This window comes from Equus caballus, chromosome 3 (assembly GCF_041296265.1).
Source record: "Equus caballus isolate H_3958 breed thoroughbred chromosome 3, TB-T2T, whole genome shotgun sequence".
Classification (NCBI taxonomy): domain Eukaryota; kingdom Metazoa; phylum Chordata; class Mammalia; order Perissodactyla; family Equidae; genus Equus; species Equus caballus.
This window is the reverse complement of record NC_091686.1, coordinates 39,886,836-39,901,702: the sequence shown is the minus strand read 5'-3', so window position 1 is coordinate 39,901,702 and position 14,867 is coordinate 39,886,836. Positions and strand designations below refer to the sequence as shown.

General features: G+C 42.8%; 1 long non-coding RNA gene across 2 annotated transcripts in view; it reads right to left on the bottom strand.

Annotated features, from left to right (window-relative positions):
* The window catches only part of LOC102147471 (uncharacterized), a 39,449-nt gene extending 26,667 nt beyond the window's left edge, over window positions 1-12,782 (bottom strand). Inside the window, exon 1 of one of the 2 annotated variants that reach the window (XR_011436990.1) lies at window positions 12,348-12,782. This is a non-coding gene — a long non-coding RNA (uncharacterized lncRNA). Of the gene's footprint in view, window positions 1-10,941; window positions 11,071-12,347 lie in introns of those variants that run through there. The other variant, XR_011436989.1, reaches the window with a different exon arrangement.
* Window positions 12,783-14,867: the final 2,085 nt, after the last annotated feature.

Below are 14,867 nucleotides of genomic sequence, written 5' to 3'. Positions count from 1 at the left end.
AAGTGGGTAAATTAGATTTAGTTTTGTTTTAGACTTTTTCCAATATGTCTTAAAAATAACTGGAGAAATCTCAGAGGGGACCAAAAATCAATGTTGGGAGTTATTCCGCTCAGGTAACACAAATGCAAATCCTATCTGTGGCTTCAAACCTGTATTCTGCATACCACAGATGCTGTGCAGGATCGCTGAGCGACCCTTTCCCACACTGAGCAAGTCAAGAACCCAAAACACTGATAGGAATTAGACAGTAGGAAATAAAACCAATGGAAGCTGCCAAAAACTTGCTATAAGTTGTCAAAAATGTAACTTGAATTTTAAATCTCAAATCTCTTTTGAACAATGAATGCAATCAATCCCTATTTATTGTCCTAATATTCTACTTAAGAGAAGACTTTCGCAGCTCAAACTGCTCCTGCAATGACAATTTGATATAAAAATCAGTGTCATGAAGAATAACACTCAACACATTTTGATTTCATGAGGCTTCTTTACAGCACTAACAGCACTGCGCCCTTCAAGATGGTGTTAAAACATAGGTGGAGCGCCCTACAAAACTAAATTGAGTTCACACACTCACAAGGCCAGGCAGCCGGGGTCTAGCAACGGCTGCAGGCAAAAGCTGAACTTGACATTTCCAGGGCCGGACATTTTGCTATGTCTTTACTAACACACAGAGGGATGAATACATTCATTCTTGAATGATAAAAAAACATCAAAGGAATTCTAGGGGGGTAGGAAGCTTAGAAGGTGAACTGTCCTTTTTTTACAATGGTTGTAACACAAGGCTTATTTCATCAAAATTACACACATGCCAGAGAGAAAGTGCTATATATTCCATTCTACACTTCCTATGTGCTCATATGTTTTAGGTAGATGAGAAGTGTATCATAGACTCACTTAAGTTATTGATTAAATTTCATGGTGCCAAGTAAGTAATACCTTTTTTAGGGATATTTAAATAAGTTTAGTATATTGGGTACACTTGATCTCATAATTTCTAAAAATTTATAGATCAGTAACATTCAGTTAAAAAATGAAAATATGGCACATCCTATTAAGAATCAAAGTTTTCCCCTTTCCCAATTTCTCATTTTCACTCAAGATTATTATAAACCTGTCACAGGAAAGAAAACTATAATTTATTTTGTGTTCTGGAAATTTACCACTAATCTAGACAAGTCACAGCTTCCTCCAAATGCCTACTATCTAGAAGTATTAAATAGGATATGCAAAACTTATCAACAGGAAGGAGGGACCCAAGCTCTTGCATGGCATTTCAAATATGATTAGCAAAAGGGACACACACACTATTGCCTGTGTCCATAAGGGCTCCATGCAGCAATAACTTTACTTTCTACTAAAGCTGAACTGCTTACTCATCTTACAAAAGAAATCTTCAAAAAGACAGAAATGTCTAAAAATACATATTCAATATTCCAGATGTCTTGAAAGGTAAAAATAATTAAAATACGTTGCCTAGGTTTTATAGAATATTTCTTGGCATCTAGAAAAGTAAGGAAAAAGAAAAAATTACAATGTAAAGTAAAATTGTGATATAAACACAATAACTCTCATGAGTTAAAAATCTAATTAGGGACCACCCCATGGCCGAGTGGTTAAGTTCACACACTCTGCTTCGGCGGCCCAGGGTTTCAAGTGTTCGTATCCTGGACATGGACATGGCACCACTCATCAAGCTATGCTGAGGCGGCATCCCACATGGCACAACCAGAGGCACTCACAACTAGAATATACAACTAGGTACTGGGGGGCTTTGGTGGGGAGAAGAAAAACAAAAAAGAAGATTGGCAACAAATGTTAGCTCAGGTGCCAATCTTAAAAAAAAAATTGTAAAAAAAAATGTAATTAGATTTTAGATGAAACCTACTTGTAGAGCAACTAGTTTAATGTATTTTGTACTCTTGCCTAAAATAATGTATCAAAGGATAAAAATTATTTTGAAAATATACTGTACTTAGGGTATTTCAGGTTCTAATATTAAAAATATAATTGTAATGGCCTAGTACCTAAACTGTCAGCCACTCTATTTTAAAACATCATTTGAGAGTTCCCACTTTTTATACTCTCAAATTATATATGGAAACTAAACCCACTTGGGCAAGGTCTCTAGGCACATCATTTAGTAAGATGCTTGCACAGTAAGAGGCCCTAGGAGAAACTTCCACCTCTTCCTGAGTGAGAGTCACATGACATTAACTCTAGGAGCCTTGCTTTGCTTCCAGAAATACGGACAGTGAATTCCAGCAGAGCATGGCATTTAAGGGTCCCAGGTGGCAAAGACTTAGCCTTCAATCCCAGAACTACTACTATCTAAGAGTGAGACCTTAGATACATTAATTACTCTCTCTCTAAAATGGAGATAATGGCAATAACCCTCATAGGGTTCTTAAGAAAAAGGAAATGATGCCCATAAAATGACAGCATGGAGTCTGGGACACAATGTTTTTAAAGATTTTATTTTTCCTTTTTCTCCCCAAACACCCCTGGTACATAGTTGTATATTTTTAGTTGTGGGTCCTTCCAGTTGTGGCATGTGGGATGCCACCTCAGCATGGCTTGAGGAGCGGTGCCATGTCCATGCCCAGCATCCGAACCAACAAAACCCTGGGCCACTGAAGCAGAGTGCACAAACTTAACCACTCGGCCACGGGGCCAGCCCCCTGGGACACGATGTTCAACACATGATAGATACTATTTTTAAGTTAACCAATTAAATGGAGTATACTTTCAAAAGTGATTTATTTTAATTTTTTTTTGCTTGAGGAAGATTAGCCCTGATCTAACATCCATGCCAATCTTCCTCTATTTTATATGTGGGATGCTGCCACAGCATGGCTGATGAGTGGTGTAGGTCCACGCCCAGGATCCCAACCCAGGAACCAGGGCCGCTGAAGCAGAGTGCATCAAACTTAACTACTAAACCATGCAGCCAGCCCCAAAAGTGATTTTTTTTGTAAAAATAAAAATTTATTTGATGGGCTTCTATAGAATAACTAGATGTTAGCCATTTGTTGCTCCTAGTTTAAAAGCACTAATTTCTCTACAGAAACACTCATAAGAAAAAGATGTTTTAATGTTAGCATTTTCTCAAATTAGTACTGAAAAAATATAGAGTCCCTAGACCAATGACTACACTTACATATGACATGATGTTCTGAGTAACACAGAAAGATTAAGAGCTGAACATTTAGTTGAGAAAAATAATTGCAAGAACGTAACTTGTTTTTCCATTACTACTTAGAAATTAATTTTTTTTAAAAAATAAGTTATAGATTTGGGGGATGATTTTTTCCAAAATATCAAAGATAAAATAAAACCCTTTGACTGAGAAAATATACAACTAATTACTATGATGAAAACCATAGCAGTATTTCATAATAACTGTCATTCTAAGTTGGAGAATGGTTTTAACACATGATAAAACAATGCTTTCACACTCTGACACAGCAGATTTGGGGATTAAAGTTGATCTGTTTTAGCTCCTACCCAAGGGGGCTCACTTGGGGAAATTCTGTAAGCAGGCTGATGCATGGGCCTCAAGGATGGCCATATAGCAGGTCCCTTGAGCAGTAACATTTGGGGAGACTTGTGGGGTGCCTTGAACAAAACAAGAGCGAAAAGTTGCACGCCCTCAATGATCCACAAAACACGAGTTCTCATGTTTTTAAATCTACAATTAAAACAGCATCCCTTTTTCTTTCTCTCCAGTGCTTTCTTCATCAGTCATGTGAATTAATCACTACAGCCATAATTACAGAGTGTACTAATTTCCTGTCTGGAAAGGGATAGTTGATAACTCATATGGAAATCTACTAAAATTATCTGTAGGAAAAACATAAAAATAACTCACATTATAATGTTAGAAATTTTTCTGCTCTTGGATCCTAATTCTATACAGTTTTAGTTACATAGTTGGCATAATTTGAACTGGATCCACTACAGGTATTTGGAAAATACTTAAAGGAGGAAACTATTCAATCTGAGAAGTCGACACTCTGCTCTCCTGGTGAGAATCCAGAATGCTTAGAGCTGGATGAGATTTTTAAGCTCACTGATTAATCTGTCTGCCTTGATTCTCATTCCCTCTCACCTCCCATTGTAAAGTGCAGGTTTATTAACTTGAGACAGTCACAAAGCTGGGGACAAACTCGGGAAGTCTGGTCTCCCATTGCAGTCACCTTTCCAGGACCTTACACAATCCAGAAAGGTTCTGTTCAAACCGTCAATAAAAATTCATCTAAAGAATGAGAAGGACACTTAAAGTCTATAAAACCCCTGTTCTGTTCTTCTAATTCCCATTTACCAGAATAAGGGAATGACTATCACAGTTGGTGATTATATTTAAGGCATTGATGATTCTCAAGATAAAACAGTAAACAACTGACAATCACTCTAAAAAAGGTAAGGAAATAGGCGTTATTTCTTTTAAATTTCTCAAGAACTCTATGAAGTGAATGCTCTTATTTCCATTCAACAGAGAAAGCAAATAAAGTACCTAAGGGCATACTCTCAGAAAGAGGTAGTTCTGGGGGTGAAGTCTGAGTCTGTCCTACATGGGTCCCTGGCCCACCATAAACAGGAATAAATCTTAAAGGGTTCAGAACAGTGGCTCCCAACTCAGTCATGGTGCCAGCCCTGAGGGGGCATTGTGACCATGGCATCACAATGATGGGGGTGCTCCTGGCATTTAGTGTCTGGGGCCTAGAGATGTTAAACAGCCTGCAATGCACTGAATGGTCTCTCACAACAAAAAAAGGTGTCTTATTAGTTAGGAAGCTTTTGGTCCACCAAGATGCCAATAGCATGCCCTTTGGGAAGCATCGGTTTAGATGAATAAAAGATTAACATACTATAACAGTATTAAATGAAACGGGAGATTTGGGGCACCTCCAAGTGATATCCTCATATGGTTTTACATTCAAATTTGACTGAGAGTTGGAAGAGACCCGTTTTATAATTCTCCGCACATTCATAATCACGCGTATGAAAAATGTTCCTTTAAGGAAAACCTACTTACATCTGAAAGGACAAACATCGTAACTGAAACCTATGCTGTGAATGTGTAAATTGACTTGCTTTGCAGCTTAGATATGGGACAGACTGGTCTATTGGCATTTCTCAATCTGAGGTCTGAGAAGTCCTGAGAATCCAAAGCAAGTATGTTTTGAAGATCTGTACTTTTTCTGTGAAAATGTTTTTAATTTTGTGTTTTCACATTGATGACAAGTAAAACCAAAAAAAGGCAAAAGAAGTATACTTTAAATTAGTGGGATGACCACCTTATAACCAAGTACTGTCCTACAATTTTAGCAGTCAGGTTTATATTTGTGTTTACAATCACAGTGCAGCCGAGTGGTTGTAGGATAAAGAGAAAATAAAAGATGTAAATATAATATGCAAATATGCTTTCAAACCAAGTAAAACCCAAACGCTGGTATGCTGTGCCATAGGAATAAAGTTTCATGACTTCACACAGAGACCCAGTGGGAGCAGTGAAGGATGCCTCCTAAGGCAGCCACAGCAAAGGCGAGCTGACCTCACCAGACCCTCCATCCGGCAGTCAGGGCCACGTTCACTTTGCAAGGGTGAGTTAACGAATGCTGTCAATTTGCATTTGGCTGGAGTTTTATCATTTTATTCATAATTAAATTATAAATTTATTTTGGTATTACAGTTGCATAAATGCTGTAACTGTGATTAAATTATATCTACTCTTAAGAATTCCATATTTAACTAATATTAAAATAAAAGGAAGTCCACATCCAAAAGATGGATGGATGGATGGATGGATGGACTGACTGAAGAAAAGACAGATAGACTAGCTAGATATACAGACAGACAGAATTTGACAAGATTATTTGATCAGTTGAATTTCAGAGCCAAGCCAATCCCCAGGTATCTGGAACTTCTGGGTGTGCCCTCATCACTTTCTTTTGGGAATTCCCTCTCCCCCAATGACATATCCAACTATGGGTTACCTGCCCCAACAAAGTAATCAGATAGCCCTATTCTTCTGGACACCGTGATTGGTACAGAGAAGGCATGTGACCCAAACATGGCCAGAGTAATTTTGAGAGGACTGATATAGATAAGAAGGTACTTCTCTAGTATCAGAAGTTTAAGACCCACATAAATCTGCCAAGAAAAAACTTTTCTAGCACAGGAAGAAAGTATGCAGGAGAATAAACACAGCATAGGAGCAAAAAAGATGGATGGATGGATGGATGGATAGATGGACTGAAAGGAAAGATAGATTAGCTAGATATACAGACAGACAGACAGAATTTGACAAGATTATTTGATCAGCTGAATTTCAGAGCCAAACCAATCCCCAGGCACTTCAATTATGTGAGTCAATTTCATATGAGTTTAAGTTGGGTTTCTGTCACTTGTGACCAAAAGCTTTCTAACTAATATCCTGGAGCTCAATAAGAAGATGTGTCTTTAACAGGGGAACATTACTTAAGTTTGAGAAACACTGGATTACATGATCCTCTTTAACTTGAAAGTTCAAAGATCCTGTATGTGTGTTTTAACTATTTCACCAGCTTAAAAGATCAGCATCTTTTCTCTTCTTATGACCTCAGCGTAGGTATTCAACAGAGAGGAAATGATGATTCTTATTTTTTGTAGTTATCACTAGAAGTATAATATCAGGCGAGGATCTTTTCTCCCCCAAGTTTAAATATAATAAAATTATTCAGAGAAGATAATTTGCAAAAAGTTAATCTTACTTTACAAGTCAGAATCAAGGGAAAAATCTCAAAGAATCCAGACGCTAACGATGGCACAAGAACACTGTAAAAGCGTGTTTCCTGCGAACTACAAACCAGAAGACCGAGGAAAAGATACACAGATCTCTTTCAAGGCTTTTGAAAAGCTTTTTAGAATGATTATCAAAATGATTCTGATGAACTTAACTCTGAGGTCGCTTTACCTGTCTTAAACATTTGGTTGGCAATAAGTATAAACTCCTACCAATTAGGGAAAATGAATAAAGCACTTACATTGTGAAATATATATATATAATTCAAAATAAAATGAGAATACTGAGTCGGTAAATAAGATTACAGAGTTAAATATCAAACAGATGACTCATGTGGAAAGACTTTCTTTGATTTTTTACTCCTAGGTATGTAGCTCACGGGCACTCTTTACTGAGAACCTGACGTAACAGATACTGCCAAGGCCACATCAATCCGCCGTAACACTGACCCACTGAGTGTCCATCTGTCCAGTTAAACTAATTTCACAGGAAGTCCTGCAAGTCAGCAGCTAGTCTACATCCTAAAGTCAGAAATCAGTCATCGTTCAACCCTCCACTATCAACCAACTCAGGGATTTATTTAATCGCCCTGCAGTCTTTACGAAAGGCTTTTATCCCAGGAAGAGGTTTTTATCCTTCAATCAGCTCTGAGAACAGAGAACAAATCTAACTCGATATAACATAATAAATTTATACGGTTTAATAAATTATTAGGTTGAAAAATGTTTGGGGGATAAACTAATAAATACTGAGCAGTTCCGATTAGCCTTTTCAATTATGAAAGAAATCTTTCCCAAACATTATTAAAAGGCACTGGGAAGTTCAAACAAAGTTCTAAGTGAATTTGTGTTTTCAAATCCAGAGGAAGGGGAGCATCTCAGTAAGGCATGTTCTCCGTCATCAGATGAAAGGTGAAGACGAAAACTTTATCCATACAACTTGAAAGCAGTTTCAAATATTTTAAAAGAAAATGATATCAGAGACCAGAGTCAAATCATCTACTTAGGTGGCACTGCTTAAAAAGGAAATTTTGTTACACGACATAATCAAAATGCTAAAAAGTGCTCATCTTGAGGTTGCTGAAGACATGACCTTGTGAAAATACTGGCAGTTTCTAGAGATCTTCTGATCACAAACTGAAAAAAAAAAGCTACTGAATAGTACTACAGGCCTATTTAGATGATGTCATACTAAGCACACAGAGATCTCCATCTATGACTAACGGCGACTGCATTAATTCTACCACATTTTAGGAATCATGACCTTGTATTTCAAGATCTGAATGGATCTGCATTTGAAACCTCGAGAACACTAAAGCTAGAAGGGCAATGAGAAATATCCTTTCAGGGGCTCCTACAGATTCTTCCAGAAAGGAAGAATTCAATCCACATGAGGACTTTTAGGTCACTAAAGGCTGCTTAGAGCTGGCTATATGGACCCCTGGTTATACACAATAAAAGCAAAAAAGGCCGTAATTGCACCATCAGAAAAATATTATAAATAACATTGAAGTCAGATTGAGTCCATGCCCACAGTTCTATCTTTAATACTAGTAACTGCTTAACAAAATATGCTTAACAAACCATTTGTCTGAAAATTGTGAAAAGTTTCTATCCCTATGTAGTTATAGAAAGAGCAATTTTTAAGAGCACATAGCAATGTTTATTTTATATCCATCATCTGATTTTAATAAAAATATCTTGCAAACAAAGATGTTTCAGCTGTTAGAGATGAGAAAAAAATTACCAAAAAGAAAGGATCACAAACACAGGACCTGGAAGGTCAACTAATTCAGCACAGCCCTGCAGGGTCGAATGAAAAGTCTATAACAGAAAACTACACCGGGTGTGAAGCTTCTGGACTTTGATCCAAACAGTCATAAAAACTTGTCCTCACTTAATATTTCCTATTTCCTGTATATACCAAATATTCTCAAGCTTTTGCCTAGTACAAAACAAAGCAGTAAAAAGTCAATTATATTACCCCACCACACTAAATGACCTAAAATATCACCCACTACCACAGAGCTGATTAGTAACTAATGAAAGGTAACATTATTTTAATATGCTGTCAAGAATAACAACAGCTGTTAAGTGGAGTTAGCAGGGGAAGGCTGCATTGTGAATGCATGAGCATTGAGAGCCCTTAATTAAGACGGGATCTCCGGCCTGGAGAACTGCAAAGTTGTCTACAATAGTGAGGGTGGGAGTTTTCCATATATTGCGGTTACTAGTTTCAAATGCATTTTTATGCCAGTAGATTATGACTTGTTCAACTGACTCTCTCAAATTCATATAAACAGGCTGTGATTACTAAAAAGCGTCTATTCCAGGCTCCAAGCTACAGATTTTAATGGGGTGCTTAGCTCCAGAGCTGAAGATAGTTACTAGAAACAGTGTAATAGAGCAGCACAACTGCATTCAAGGTCAACCAAAATTCACAGGTGTTTAAATGAGAATTTAGGAATGCCAGGAGCTCCATTCTGTTCAATGACTGCTACTGAGTGCAGATCATTCATGTCCCGGGACAGGATAGAGAAGCGTGCATGCATGAATGTCAAAGGACAACAATTAAATCAAATAACATAGAAACAGTTCCATCAACACGCCTGTTTACAGGCACAGATGGCCAATCTAAGTGAATCCAAATGTATTTCAAATTCTAAAACATGCCAAATGCCTCTACAGGACTATCCTGTTTCATGGGTTCCTGAGTCACATACGGTATTCATTTACACTTACAAAGTGTAATAAAAGGGAAAAAAGTAAAGCAATGTGAGCTTCTAATTAAAAAATAAAATCTTAGCTGTAAAGTTAAAATGTCTGAGATAAGTTTGTACCACAACCACGTGAATCTTACTGGATTGAGCTGTTTGGCATTTTTATAATCAACTAACGTCCAAACTCTCAGTCTTAAGTCTCCAGTTAATGCCACCAAATTTCAGACCAAACTGGAATATTGTTTTGTGAAGAACCTCTGGGTACACACAAGCTCTCAGATTATATTCTTTACACTGACAACTTTCAGCACTTTGCAACTCCTAAAATGAGGGCCTGTACTACTCAAATATTTGACACTTTCGCTTTCCAACTTATACGCAACATAAACTCTTAAGACCATAGGTACACACACATATATATCATAGAAAGGGTTCAGCCTGTTGTCAGCATCAACTATAATATAAAAACCCTAACTGAAAAACAGTATATAGTCTCAGACGATCTAAATTTTACACAGAGCAGTATAATTTTGAGAATTAGGGTTTTAATCCTATACTACTTGGGAGAAGTAATGTGAAAAGAAATGTAACTTAACTCTTTTCATTTATTTTCCAATAATATGTTACTTTCAATGTTTTGGCAGGCTTTGAAAGTGAAGTGTATGACTAGTTAAAAACTACCACAAACAATCCCAAATTTATGCCATTGGGGGGGGGGGGTGAAGGACATTTATGCTGATTTATAAAACGACTTTTTTCTTTCAACTGTTAATAATCAGCCTAAAGAACACCTCCAGGGAACAGCCACACACGCTGAAAAACTCAGCCCAGTTCTCTGCCCACTCCCCGCTCTGTGCGCTAGGATTCACGGGGACTGGGGTGGGGGGGGGGAGGGCAGAAGGTGGAAACGTATGGGGAAAGGAAAGTGAGGACAGATGGCCTTGGGGTAGCAGGTGACATCTGAACACTGTCAACCGACAGCAATCAATAACTCCAGACCTGGATGGCCTTAGTGCCTCGCCTCAAACTCACAGAAAAGTGCCCTTTGAGAAGAAACCACTTTCCTTTCCGGGTTTATCCTCTGGTCGCTCCAGATTTAGGATTTTGAAGGAAGAAAGAGAAAGAGGGAAAGAGGATTTAAAACGAAGGTGGAATAATTAAACAAAACATAAGATTTGTCCCAAAGCCATCGCCTTTGTCCAAAAACCCCGAAAGTGATCAAATCGACAACTCGTAAGGAGAAAGGGTTAAAAAGAGCCACATCTAAGACCCCAAAGTAATACATCCCCAAGAGACTAAAGGAAGACGAAAATGTCTTACAATCTATATTCAATGAAACATCGCCCCACCGGTGTGACCCGGCGCCACCACCCAGCACCCGGCCCCCGCCGCACCCCAGGGGAAAGTGGGACAGGGGGGATGCTGAAGGAAGTACCTTGTTTTGTCTCCAAAGGGCAACACAGCAAACGTGGGAAGTTCGAGGTGCAGATCCTGATGCCCCGGCGGACCCTGGACTCCAGGAGGCGCCGTGGGGCCACGACGCGCCCAGGTGAGGCCGAGATTCAAAGCCGGGTCGCCTACCGCCCCCGCCGCCCCGCCGCCGCCCGGCGCTGCACCGCCCCCTGGCGGGGAGCGCCCCGGCAGAGCCGAGGCCGCGCGCCGGCGGGTGGGAGCCCAGCGCCCAGTCCCCGCCGGCTCCTCCACCATCACCGCCCCTTGCGCGCCTCGCGGGCGGCCGGGCCGGCCAGCGCGGGCTGCCCGATGGCCGCTGCCCAGAGCCGGCGGGGCGCGGTTCGGGACCCTTCTGCAAAGGCGTGGGTCCTCGAGTGGGCCCGAGTCCGCGCTCAGCAGCCTCGCCCGCGCCCCGGCTTCGCACCGACTCCTCGGGCTTCGGAGGACCCGCCCGCCGCGCGCTCTCCGCTCCACCCTCCTCGTCCCTCGGCTTCAGCCTCAGTTCCTCCCCAACTCTCCGGCAAGCGTTTCCCACGCGCGCCCCGACTGCCCCCTGCGCCGCCGCCTCCTAAAGGACAGGCTCCCTCCCCGCCCTCCACCGCGGCCGCCCGGCGCTTGGCTCCTGACCAGGAGGAGCCGGCCTCTGGGGTCGGCTGGGGCCGCGCGGGACCCGCCAGCCCCCCGGGGTCCGCTGCCCGCCACCCTCCCCCGCGCCCTTTGTGTGCGCGCCGCGATCCCCTTCGCGGAGCTCTTTTGGCGGCGCCGCCTTGGGCGCAAGAGCGAGTGAAAGGTGACGCGCGGGACAATCGGGGGACTGGAAGGGGGCAAAAGGCACTCACTCTGGGAAGGTTCAGGCATGTTGCTGCCTTTGGACTTCCTCCTGGTCTCGCCCCTTCCCCGGCTTCTCTGCCCCGCCAGGGCCGGGGCGAGGGGGGCGGGGGAGGAGCGGAGCCGCTGGGACCGAGTTGGAAATGGTGCTTCCGGAGCTGCAGGGAAGGGGCTCAAAAACTGTTTTGGTTTCGCTAAGGATATTTAGGGGAACCAGGAGGCTAGAGAAGGGCTGGAGGAAGGCCCGGGAGCACAGCTGTATGAAAATAATCTTCCTCCCAGGGAATACCAGGGCGATCACGGTTGGGGGCCGGGGCATTTTTGTATTTGAACTTTGTGAGCAAGTTGGATCGAATCCGACGCTTGGGTTTTTTGACTGTACTCGCCTTAAAGTCGAGGTCTCTACACCGCAAGAGGACCAAGGACCTACTTCAAAAGCGAAGGGCCTGGGAACGGAGGCTGTTTAATGGTGAACGAAGGGGAAAATTCAAAAGAGGGGAGAGATCAGCCCCAGGTCACGCTCCGCGCCCCGGTCGCGTCTTCCCTGGGTCCTCTTCTTACCTGGTGGCTTTCCTAACAAAGTAAGAGAAGGTAAAGTCCCAGTGATCGTCCAGCCAGGCTTGCACTGAGTCCTGCTCCCGCTGCTGCGGCGGCGGCGCAGAACCGAGCCCGGCCCGCTCCATGATGGGCGCAGCGCGTCTCTGCGGCTCGCGGGAGCTGCTTGGCCGCCCCAGCTGGGGTCCCTCCCTCGGAGGAGCAGGCTGCTGCCGCAAGACCCTCCCCCTTCGCCTTGCTCCAGTCCCGCCGGCTTTCGGGGAAGCGGCTCAGGCACCGGGCCAGCCTTCTGCTGCGCCCCTCCTCTCCCAGTCCTCACGGCTCCCAGGTGTGCCGGGCGGGGCCCTGCGCCGCAGCCCCGCGCCCTCCTTGGGGTCCGGCCGAGCCTGGCTCTCGCAGGCTCTCAAGTCCCAAGATTCCGAGGCAGCTGCGGCGGCGACTGGCAAGCTCTCCGGAAGCTAAGTGGCCACGGCTAGAAGGAGGCCACGCGGCCGCTGGGATGCGCTGTGTGCCAAGCCGGCTCCCGGGGAGCGCGCAAAGGTGACTGTAGTGTGTTCTCGGAGTGGCCGACTCCAGGAAAGGGAAGGTCGCGATGTGAAGACCCATCCGGAGCCCAGAAAGCGGGAGCTAGGGGAAGTTTCGCCTGAACGTGAGAGGTGGTGCTACCTTGGGCGCTTTTCCTCGGGCCTGGGAGAACAATAACTGTCCTGTCTCGCTTTCCTCCAGCCTAGCGCTCTGGTCTGCGGGGAGTGGGGACCGATCTCCCTCGGAGCCCAGCCAGCGCGGTGGCTCAAATCGCCCAGCCACCGACCGCGGCCGGGTAAGGAGAGGGACGTGTGCCGCCAAGACAGATGTCGGGGTCTGGGTGGGTAACTTCCAGCAAAGCCATTCCCGTACTTCATGTTAACAAGAACAACAATAATCATTACAAGCTAAGTGCCTTTGCATCAGACAACCCCTTTTCGTGACTAGAAAAAGATTTTCCGGAAAAAGAAAAAGGTAAACTGAAATAATCAGGGATGGTTTGTGAATGAAGTCAGAAAACAAGGACATCGCTCTACAATTAGGGTAACTTGAGAGCACCGGTGCTACGCCGGTACAGAGCAGAGCAGCCAGTTCCCCACTTGAAATTAATTCATCATTTATATTTAACTGGAATTAACATAGACACACACACACTCTGGAAAAAGTATCCCTATAAAAGGGATCAGCCTTCCTTCTCTGTTTTGTCCCATCCCTGTCACGTTTGACAAGAAGAAATTGGTGTCTTCTTCTGCTTTGTCCTCACCCCCATCTCCCTGTCCTGTATTTGCAATTTTAGTATGGTATTTCACAAAGACCTAAATTTTTTGGCAGAATTACATCTGGAGCTGTGTGTTTCACAACGTGTGAATGACACCATTAGCAGCAATATACCAAAAGTGATTGAACTGACATACTTTTACAACCTCTTTTCAAAACATTCTTGGCAAGAACGTAAGACATTACTCACTACATAGAAACACATAGTTAAATTGATAATATGAGAAGGTTAAAAAATGTCTTCCATTTCTCCAATGCAATGGTTTATCTTTCCTGCATTAAAGAATTGTCCTTTTGTAACTTCAGTTTCTCAAAAACTTGACTGTGGTATGCAAGTAACCACAAACCAATAAAAAGTAAGCAAAGCAGTAGTGTGTGAAGTAGTGCGTGATAAATTGTGTCTGATTTTAAAATGAGAGTTCTCTCTTCATGTGTTACTGTGATACTGGTGACAGTTCTCTTGAAGTAGAGACTTTCTCCTCACTGCTCAGTGTTTCCCTGTGGAAATCCATGTGTTTCTTCTAACAGGAAGTCAATTATAATTTAAAACTCCACTTACCTACTAAAGATGGAGTCAATTTTTGGCTTGAATTATTTGCTTTGGCATCCTGTACCATATCTTGTAGAGAGGATCTGCTGGTCATCAATTCTGTAAGATTTTGCAGTCTGAAAATGTTTTATTTTGCTTTCATCTTTTAATGATATTTTCGTTGGGTAAAGAATTCAAGGTTGACAGGTTTTCTCTTTTAGTATTTTAAAGACATCTCTCCACTGTCTTCTTGCTCACACGACTTCTGATGAGAGCCTGCCCTCAGCGTGATGCTTGCTTCTCTGTATGGAGCATGTTGTTTCTCTCTGGCTGCTTGTAAGAGTGTGTCTTCACCACTGGTTTCTATTCACTTCATCAATCCCGTTATGATGTGTGTTGGTGCCGTTTCTCATGGTTCCTCTGCCCGAGCTTTGTTGAGCTTCTTGGATACATTTGTTTATGAATTTCACCAAATTTGGTGAAAATCTGTGAGGCCAAGTGCATGGGTTGGAAAAGCCCAGGAAGGGACAGTTGTCCTTCACACTTTTCGTTAGTCACTTTCATGTGACAAGAGCTGAGTGGCCTCTGATGAGACCCTGCCCCTGTCACAAACTTGACCATGAGTAATGTCCTCTCCTGGCCCCTTGGTCCCTCTCCAGCAAGGCTTTGTAGAGGCAGCGCCCTCACTGCTTGGT